We start from the raw sequence: 7,320 nt of genomic DNA, 5'->3' as shown, positions 1-7,320 counted from the left end.
AATCTAAAGCCACATTTATGTAACTCCTTTAACATTGAAGGCATAGTAATTTTTTTACAGTTCCATGCATTTGCATATTAGTTTAAGTTAACCTCGAAAGTTTCAGTGGTTTTTCTAAGGTTAGAGTCAAAGGAGCACAGCAAAAACGGTGTTGGAGTGACAATTGTTGTTTGTGTAGGCCCAGAAAAATATGAGGGACATGGAAAGGAAAAGTCTTGGCCTAAAGGAGACCCTACCCCTGAAATTTTCTGGCATAAGACCAACTCTAGGCTCCAGGCATACTAGGTTGTCCAACCCAAGTCATTGTCTGTAGTGCCAAACACTTTTATTTTTCACACAGTCACTGTTGTTGGTGTCAGGTTTCTGTAGTTAAAGATCCTGGAATCTGTGCACATCCTACATCAAAGTCAGGATAATGTGGAGCGTCCTCTAGTTTCACCTCACAATTAGAGGGCAATGCAGAGAGCCCTGTCCTGAAAACAGGTCGTTGTTGTTATTAAGTCTTCTCGGTGTTAAGGAAAGTCTCTTTTGAGTAGGTCGATGTCAGAACAGTGGTAGGGTCTTCCCTGGTAGAGGATTGCTTCCAGGTGATGTTATAGACAACCTTGGTTGTTTCATAGATGGCTTCCCTGGTTCAGGGGTGAATGAAGAATGCCCATTCTTCTGAGGCCTGAGCCAGGTCATTATGCCAATGCTCAGGGTGTAAGGTCCCATTGCATTACAAGATTTGTGTGTTCCTATCTCTATTAGATAAGAACTTGTTTGTATGTATAGTATTTTCCCATTTTAATGTGCCTATGCAAAAGAGGAACAATGCCATGTGGTGGTATTGGTACATACGGGGGCTGCTAGAACAAGTCCAATAATCCCTGTGACTTGGTTCAAACATAAATTTTAAACTGAGGGACTCTTCTACCAGAATTCCTTATTGAACAGCTCACAGAGAGAAGAAAAAAAAGTGGGGAAAATCGTCACTGTATAAGATAATATTTTGTAAGAGTTATAGCTGTTAAGGAAATACATATAAAATATTCAAAAGACATATACATGTCCCATTTATGTCTGATATGTTTGAAATAGTTTGGGGGTGTTAAATTTGGTGCACCACTTTGGTCTGTGATTTGGCCTGTGTAGTACTGAAGTTAAAAAGGGTTATTGTGGGGTAATGATGGTTGGGGTGAGAGAGTGAAGGACTAAAAATGAGTTTGTAGTGGTATAGGAAAGGGCAGAATACAAGATAGACATTTTGCATATGCAAAATATACCTTAATCATAGGGAATACTATTAATATATACTGTACGTGCCACGAGGTTTTGAAAATGGAGACTGGTGAGAAGTTGCCAGTGACTACCTTAGCACAACCCAGCAACTTCCAGCACCCCTTCAAGCTAGGGACCCACCTTTCTGGCCACTTGGGCTGGCACCCAGGAAAGGCCTGGAGACCAGGGGAAGAAGTGGGGGACAGCTGAGTCCTGCAAAGCCTCCCAGCACTCCCAAGCTAGGGAGAAGGCCTTTGGCCTTCGGTCTCCCCAAACCCCATGCTGGTAGAGCTAGCCTCCAGATCAAGAAAGCTGTATTAACTTTTGTTTATGGTGTAAGATAGGAATCCAGTTCCTTTTTTTCAGGTGCATGCTGCTATCTAATTTTTTCAGCAACACTGATTGAGGACGCTTTCCATACTCCACTTTATGGGGCCAGCTATGTTATCTCAGAAGTTCCTCATCCATCTGAGAGTGAGTTTATTTCTGTATCTAAATTCTATTCCATTGATATGAGGGTTTGTCTTTATCCCAGTTCCATGCCATTTTGATACTATAGCTTGATGATATGATCTAAAATCAAGGAATGTAATACCTTCCATCTTCCCCCCCTCAGAATTGCTTTGGCTACTTAGGCAATATTTTTATTCCATACAAATTTTAATAGCATTTATTCTAATTTCTTGAAGAACGCCATTGGTACTTTGATGGAGATTACATTGAATCTGTATGTACTTCGGGTAAGATGGTCATCTGAACATGCTAATTCTTCTAATCCATTAACATGTGGAAGTTTCCCATCTCCCAATGCCCTTGTCTACTTCTTTCAGTAGTAACTTATTATTTTTGATGTGTAAGTTTTCCACAGCCTTTGTTAAATTGGTTCCTCAGTATGTGATGTTCTGAGATACTTTTAAAAATAAAATTGGATTTTAAAAAAATTAATATATTTATTAAAACACCTTGATTACAAACATAATTGTGGTTGGGTTTCAGTCATGTAAAGAACACCCCCCTTCACCAGTGCAACATTCCCTTCACCAATGTCCCAAATTTTCCTCCTCCCCACCCCACCCTCGCCTGTACTCTAGACAGGCTTTCTACTTCCCTCATTTATTCACATTGTTATGATAGTTCTCAATGAAGTTATTTTCCTAACTGCACTCATCAATCTTTGTGGTGAGCTTTATGTAGTGAGCTGGAACTTCCAGCCCTCCTCTCTTTTGTCTCTGAAAATTATTGCAAGAATGTCTTTCAGTTTTCTTAAAACCCATAGATGAGTGAGACTATGCTGTGTCTCTCTCTCTCTCTCCCTCTGACTTATTTCACTCAGCATAATAGGTTTCATGTACATCCATGTACAGGAAAATTTCATGACTTCATCTCTCCTGGAGGCTGCATAATATTCCATTGTATATATGTACCACAGTTTCTTTAGCCATTCATCTGTTAAAGGGCATCTTGGTTGTTTCCAGAGTCTGGCTATTGTAAATAGTGCTGCAATGAATATAGGTGTAAGGAAGAAATTTTTGTATTGTATTTTTGTGTTCCTAGGGTATATCTCTAGGAGTGGTTATAGCTGGATTGTATGGGAGCTCAATTTCCAGTTTTTGGAGGAATCTCCATATAGCTTTCCATAAAGGTTGGACTAGATGGCATTCCCACATAAGTGAATAAGAGCTCCTTTCTGCCCACATCCCCGCCAGCACTGCTTCTTCTCATTCTTTGAGATGTGTGTCAATCTCTGTGGTGTGAGGTGGTACCTCACCTCAGTTAACAAATGTTAACTGTTTTGATTTGCATCTCCCTGATGATTAGTGATGTGGAGCATTTTTTCATGTGTCTTTTGGTCATTTGTATTTCTTTTTTGTCAAATTATCTGTCCATTTCTTCTCCCCATTTTTTTTTTTTTTTGGTTTTTGGGCCACACCCGGTGACGCTCAGATGTTACTCCTGGCTATGCGCTCAGAAGTCGCTCCTGGCTTGGGGAACCATATGGGACGCCGGGGGATCGAACCGCAGTCCGTCCAAGGCTAGCGCAGGCAAGGCAGGCACCTTACCTCCAGCACCACCGCCCGGCCCCTCTCCCCATTTTTTGATGGGATTAGATGTTTTTTTTCTTGTAAAGTTCTGTCAGTGCCTTGTACATTTTGGATATTAGCCCCTTATCTGATGAGTATTGAGTGAATAGTTTCTCCCACTCAGTGGGTGATTCTTGTATCCTGGGCACTATTTCCTTTGAGGTGTGGAAGCTTCTCAGCTTAATATATTCCCATTTGTTAATCTCTGCTTTCACTTGTTTGGAGAGTGCAGTTTCCTCCTTGAAGATGCCTTTAGTCTCAATGTCATGGAGTGTTTTACCTACATGTTGTTCTATATACCTTATGGTATCAGGTCTGATATCAAGGTCTTTAATTCATTTGGATTTGACTTTCATACATGATGTTAGCTGGGGTTCTAAGTTCACTTTTTTTGCAAGTGGCTAGCTGGTTGTGCCAACACCAATTGTTGAAGAGGCTTTCCTTGCTCCATTTAGGATTTCTTGCTCCTTTATCAAAAATTAGATGATTGTGTGTTGGGGAACATTCTCTGAGTTCTCAAGCCTGAGTACTGATCTGAGGGTCTGTCTTTATTCCAATACCATACTTTTTTTTTTGTGATAACTATTGCTTTGTAATACAGTTTAAAGTTGGGGAAAGTAATGCCTCCCATATGCCTTTTCCTAAGGATTGCTTTAGCTATTCAAGGATGTTTATTGTTTCAAATGAATTTCAAAAGTGTTTGATCCACTTCTTTGAAGGATGTCCTGGGTATCTTTAGAGAGATTGCATTACAACTGTATAATGCTTTGGGGAGTATTGCCATTTTAATTATATTAATCCTGCCAATCCATGAGCAGGGTATGTGTTTCCATTTCCGTGTGTCCTCTCTTATTCCTTGTGCAGGGTTTTATAGTTTTCTTTGTATAGGTCCTTCACGTCTTTGGTCAAGTTGACTCCAAGATATTTGAGTTTGTGTGGCACTAATGTGAATGGGGTTGTTTTCTTAATGTCCATTTCTTCTCTATCATTATTGGTGTATAAAAAGGCCATTGATTTCTGTGTGTTAATTTTGTAACCTGCCACTTTGCTATATGAATCTATTGTTTCTAGAAGCTTTTTGGTAGTCTTTGGGTTTTCTTTTTTTCTTTTTTTTTTTTTTTTTTTTGTGGTTTTTGGGTCACACCCGGCAGTGCTCAGGGGTTACTCCTGGCTCCACGCTCAGAAATTGCTCCTGGCAGGCACGGGGGACCATATGAGACACCGGGATTCGAACTGATGACCTCCTGCATGAAAGGCAAACGCCTTACCTCCATGCTATCTCTCCGGCCCCAGTCTTTGGGTTTTCTAAGTTAGATATCATTTCATCTGCAAACAGTGAGAGCTTGACTTCTTCCTTTTCTATCTGGATGCCCTTGATATCTTTTTCTTACCTAATCATTATAGCAAGTACTTCCAGTACTATATTGAAGAGGAGTGGAGAGAGCGAACAGCCTTATCTTGTACCGGAATTTAGAGGGAAGGCTTTTAGTTTTTCTTCATTGAGGATAATATTTGCCATTGGCTTGTGGTAGATGGCCTTGACTATATTTCAGAAATATTCCTTTCATTCCCATCTTGCTGAGAGTTTTTATCAAGAACTGGTGTTGGACCTTATCAAATGCTTTCTCTGCATCTATTGATATGATCATGTGATTTTTATTTTTTTTGTTGATGTTGTATATAATGTTGATAGATTTACAAATGTTAAACCACCCTTGCGTTCCTGGGATGAAACCTACTTGATCGTAGTGATTGATCTTCTTGATGAGGCATTGGATCCTATTTACCAGGATTTTGTTGAGGATCTTTGCATCTGTATTCATCAGGGATATTGATCTGTAATTTTCTTTTTTGGAAGCATCTCTGTCTGGTTTTGGTATCAATGTGATGTTGGCTTCATAAAAGCTGTTTGAAAGTATTCCCATTTTTTCAATTTCATAAAAGAGTCTGGCTAGAATTGGCAGTAGTTCTTCTTGAAAGGTTTGAAAGAGTTCATTAGAAAATTCATCTGGGGGCCCGGAGAGATAGCACAGCGGTGTTTGCCTTGCAAGCAGCTGATCCAGGACCAAAGGTGGTTGATTCGAATCCCGGTGTCCCATATGGTCCCCTGTGCCTGCCAGGAGCTATTTCTGAGCAGACAGCCTCAGAGTAACCCCTGAGCACCGCTGGGTGTGGCCCAAAAAACAAAAAACAAAACAAAACACAAAAACAAAAAACAAAAAACCAGAAAATTCATCTGGGCCTGGGATTTTCTTTTTGGGCAGAAATTTTATTACTGTTGTAATTTCCTCAAGAGTGATGGGGGTGTTTAGATATGCTACATCCTCATGGAAGGTTATAAGAGCCCAAGAATTTAGTCATTTCTTCCAAGTTCTCATGTTTAGTGGCATAGAGTTTCTCAAAGTAGTCTCTGATTACCCTTTGAATCTCTGCAATATCTGTAGTGATCTCCCCTTTTCATTTCTAATACAGGTTATCAAGTTTCTCTCTCTTTCTTTGTGAGTTTTGCCAATGGCCAATCAATCTTGTTTATTTTTTCAAAAAAACAACTTCTACTTTCATTGATCTTTCGAATTGTTTTTTTGGGTTTCCATTTCATTGATTTCTGCTCTCAGTTTTGTTATTTACTTCTGTCTTCCTATTTTTGGTTCCTTTTGTTGATAATTTTCTAATTTTATAAGCTGCGTCATTAAGCTGTTCAGGTATGCCCTTTCTTCCTTCCTGATGTGTGCTTGCAAAATATAAATTTTCCTCTCAGGACTGCTTTTGCTGTGTCCTATAGATTCTAATAGTTTGTGTCTTCATTGTCATTTGTTTTTTTTTTTCCTCTTTGATTTCATCTCGGACCCACTGGTTATTCAGTAGCAGGCTGTTTAATTTCCAGTTGTTAGAGTATTGCTTCTGTGTCCCTTTGTAGTTTACATCTAATTTCAGAGCCTTGTGATCAGCAAAGGTAGCCTGCAAAATTTATATCCTCTTGATTTTATGTAGGTATGTTTTATGTGCCAGCATGTGGTCTATCCTAGAGAATGACCTACCGTATTTTCTGGCATATAAGACAACTTTTGAAACAAAAAAAAGTCAACCGAAAATCGGGGGTCGTCTTATATGCCGAGTATATCCCGAAAAATATTTCAATATGCCGCTAAACTAAAATTGTCTGAATATTGCCACAAAACGAATTTTCCAACTTGATCCTGCACCAATCACTGCAAGGCTGCTCGGCCCGCCTCTCTGACTCAGCCAATCCAAGTAGGCTTTTTATGCATGCAAATTAGACAATGTTCTGGACCTGAATCTACACTGTAAAAAGCCTGCTCAGATTGGCCAGAATCAGAGAGGAAGTCTATTACAGTATAACCTTTTTTTTTTTTTTTTTTTTTTTGGTTTTTGGGCCACACCCAGCGGTGCTCAGGGGTTACTCCTGGCTGTCTGCTCAGAAATAGCTCCTGGCAGGCACGGGGGACCATATGGGACACCGGGATTCGAACCAACCACCTTTGGTCCTGGATCGGCTGCTTGCAAGGCAAACGCCGCTGTGCTATCTCTCCGGGCCCACAGTATAACCTTTGAACCTTTGCTTGTTGTGATTGGCTCACTGTGGTACATACAGTTGCAGCACAGGAATGTTCTGTCTGATAAAGTGAATATAGGCCTAAACCTATGTTTTAACTGCAAAATTAGGGGGTCGTCTTATATGCCCAGTCATCTTATATGCCGGCAAATATGGTATGTACATTGAAGAAGAATGTATATCCAGGTTTCTGGGGATGGAGTGTCATATATATATATATATATATATATATATATATATATATATATACACACACACATATATATATATATACATATATATACACTAGTCCTCTTTCTTCCATTTCTATTTTCATGGCTAGTATATTTTTGTTGGGTTTCAGTCTGGTTGACCTATCAAACGTTGACAGGGCCGTGTTGAGGTCTCCCATAATTATTGTGTTAT

Source organism: Suncus etruscus, chromosome 12, assembly GCF_024139225.1.
Source record: "Suncus etruscus isolate mSunEtr1 chromosome 12, mSunEtr1.pri.cur, whole genome shotgun sequence".
NCBI lineage: Eukaryota > Metazoa > Chordata > Mammalia > Eulipotyphla > Soricidae > Suncus > Suncus etruscus.
The sequence above is the reverse complement of the archived record's forward strand: the minus strand, read 5'-3'. Positions refer to the sequence as shown.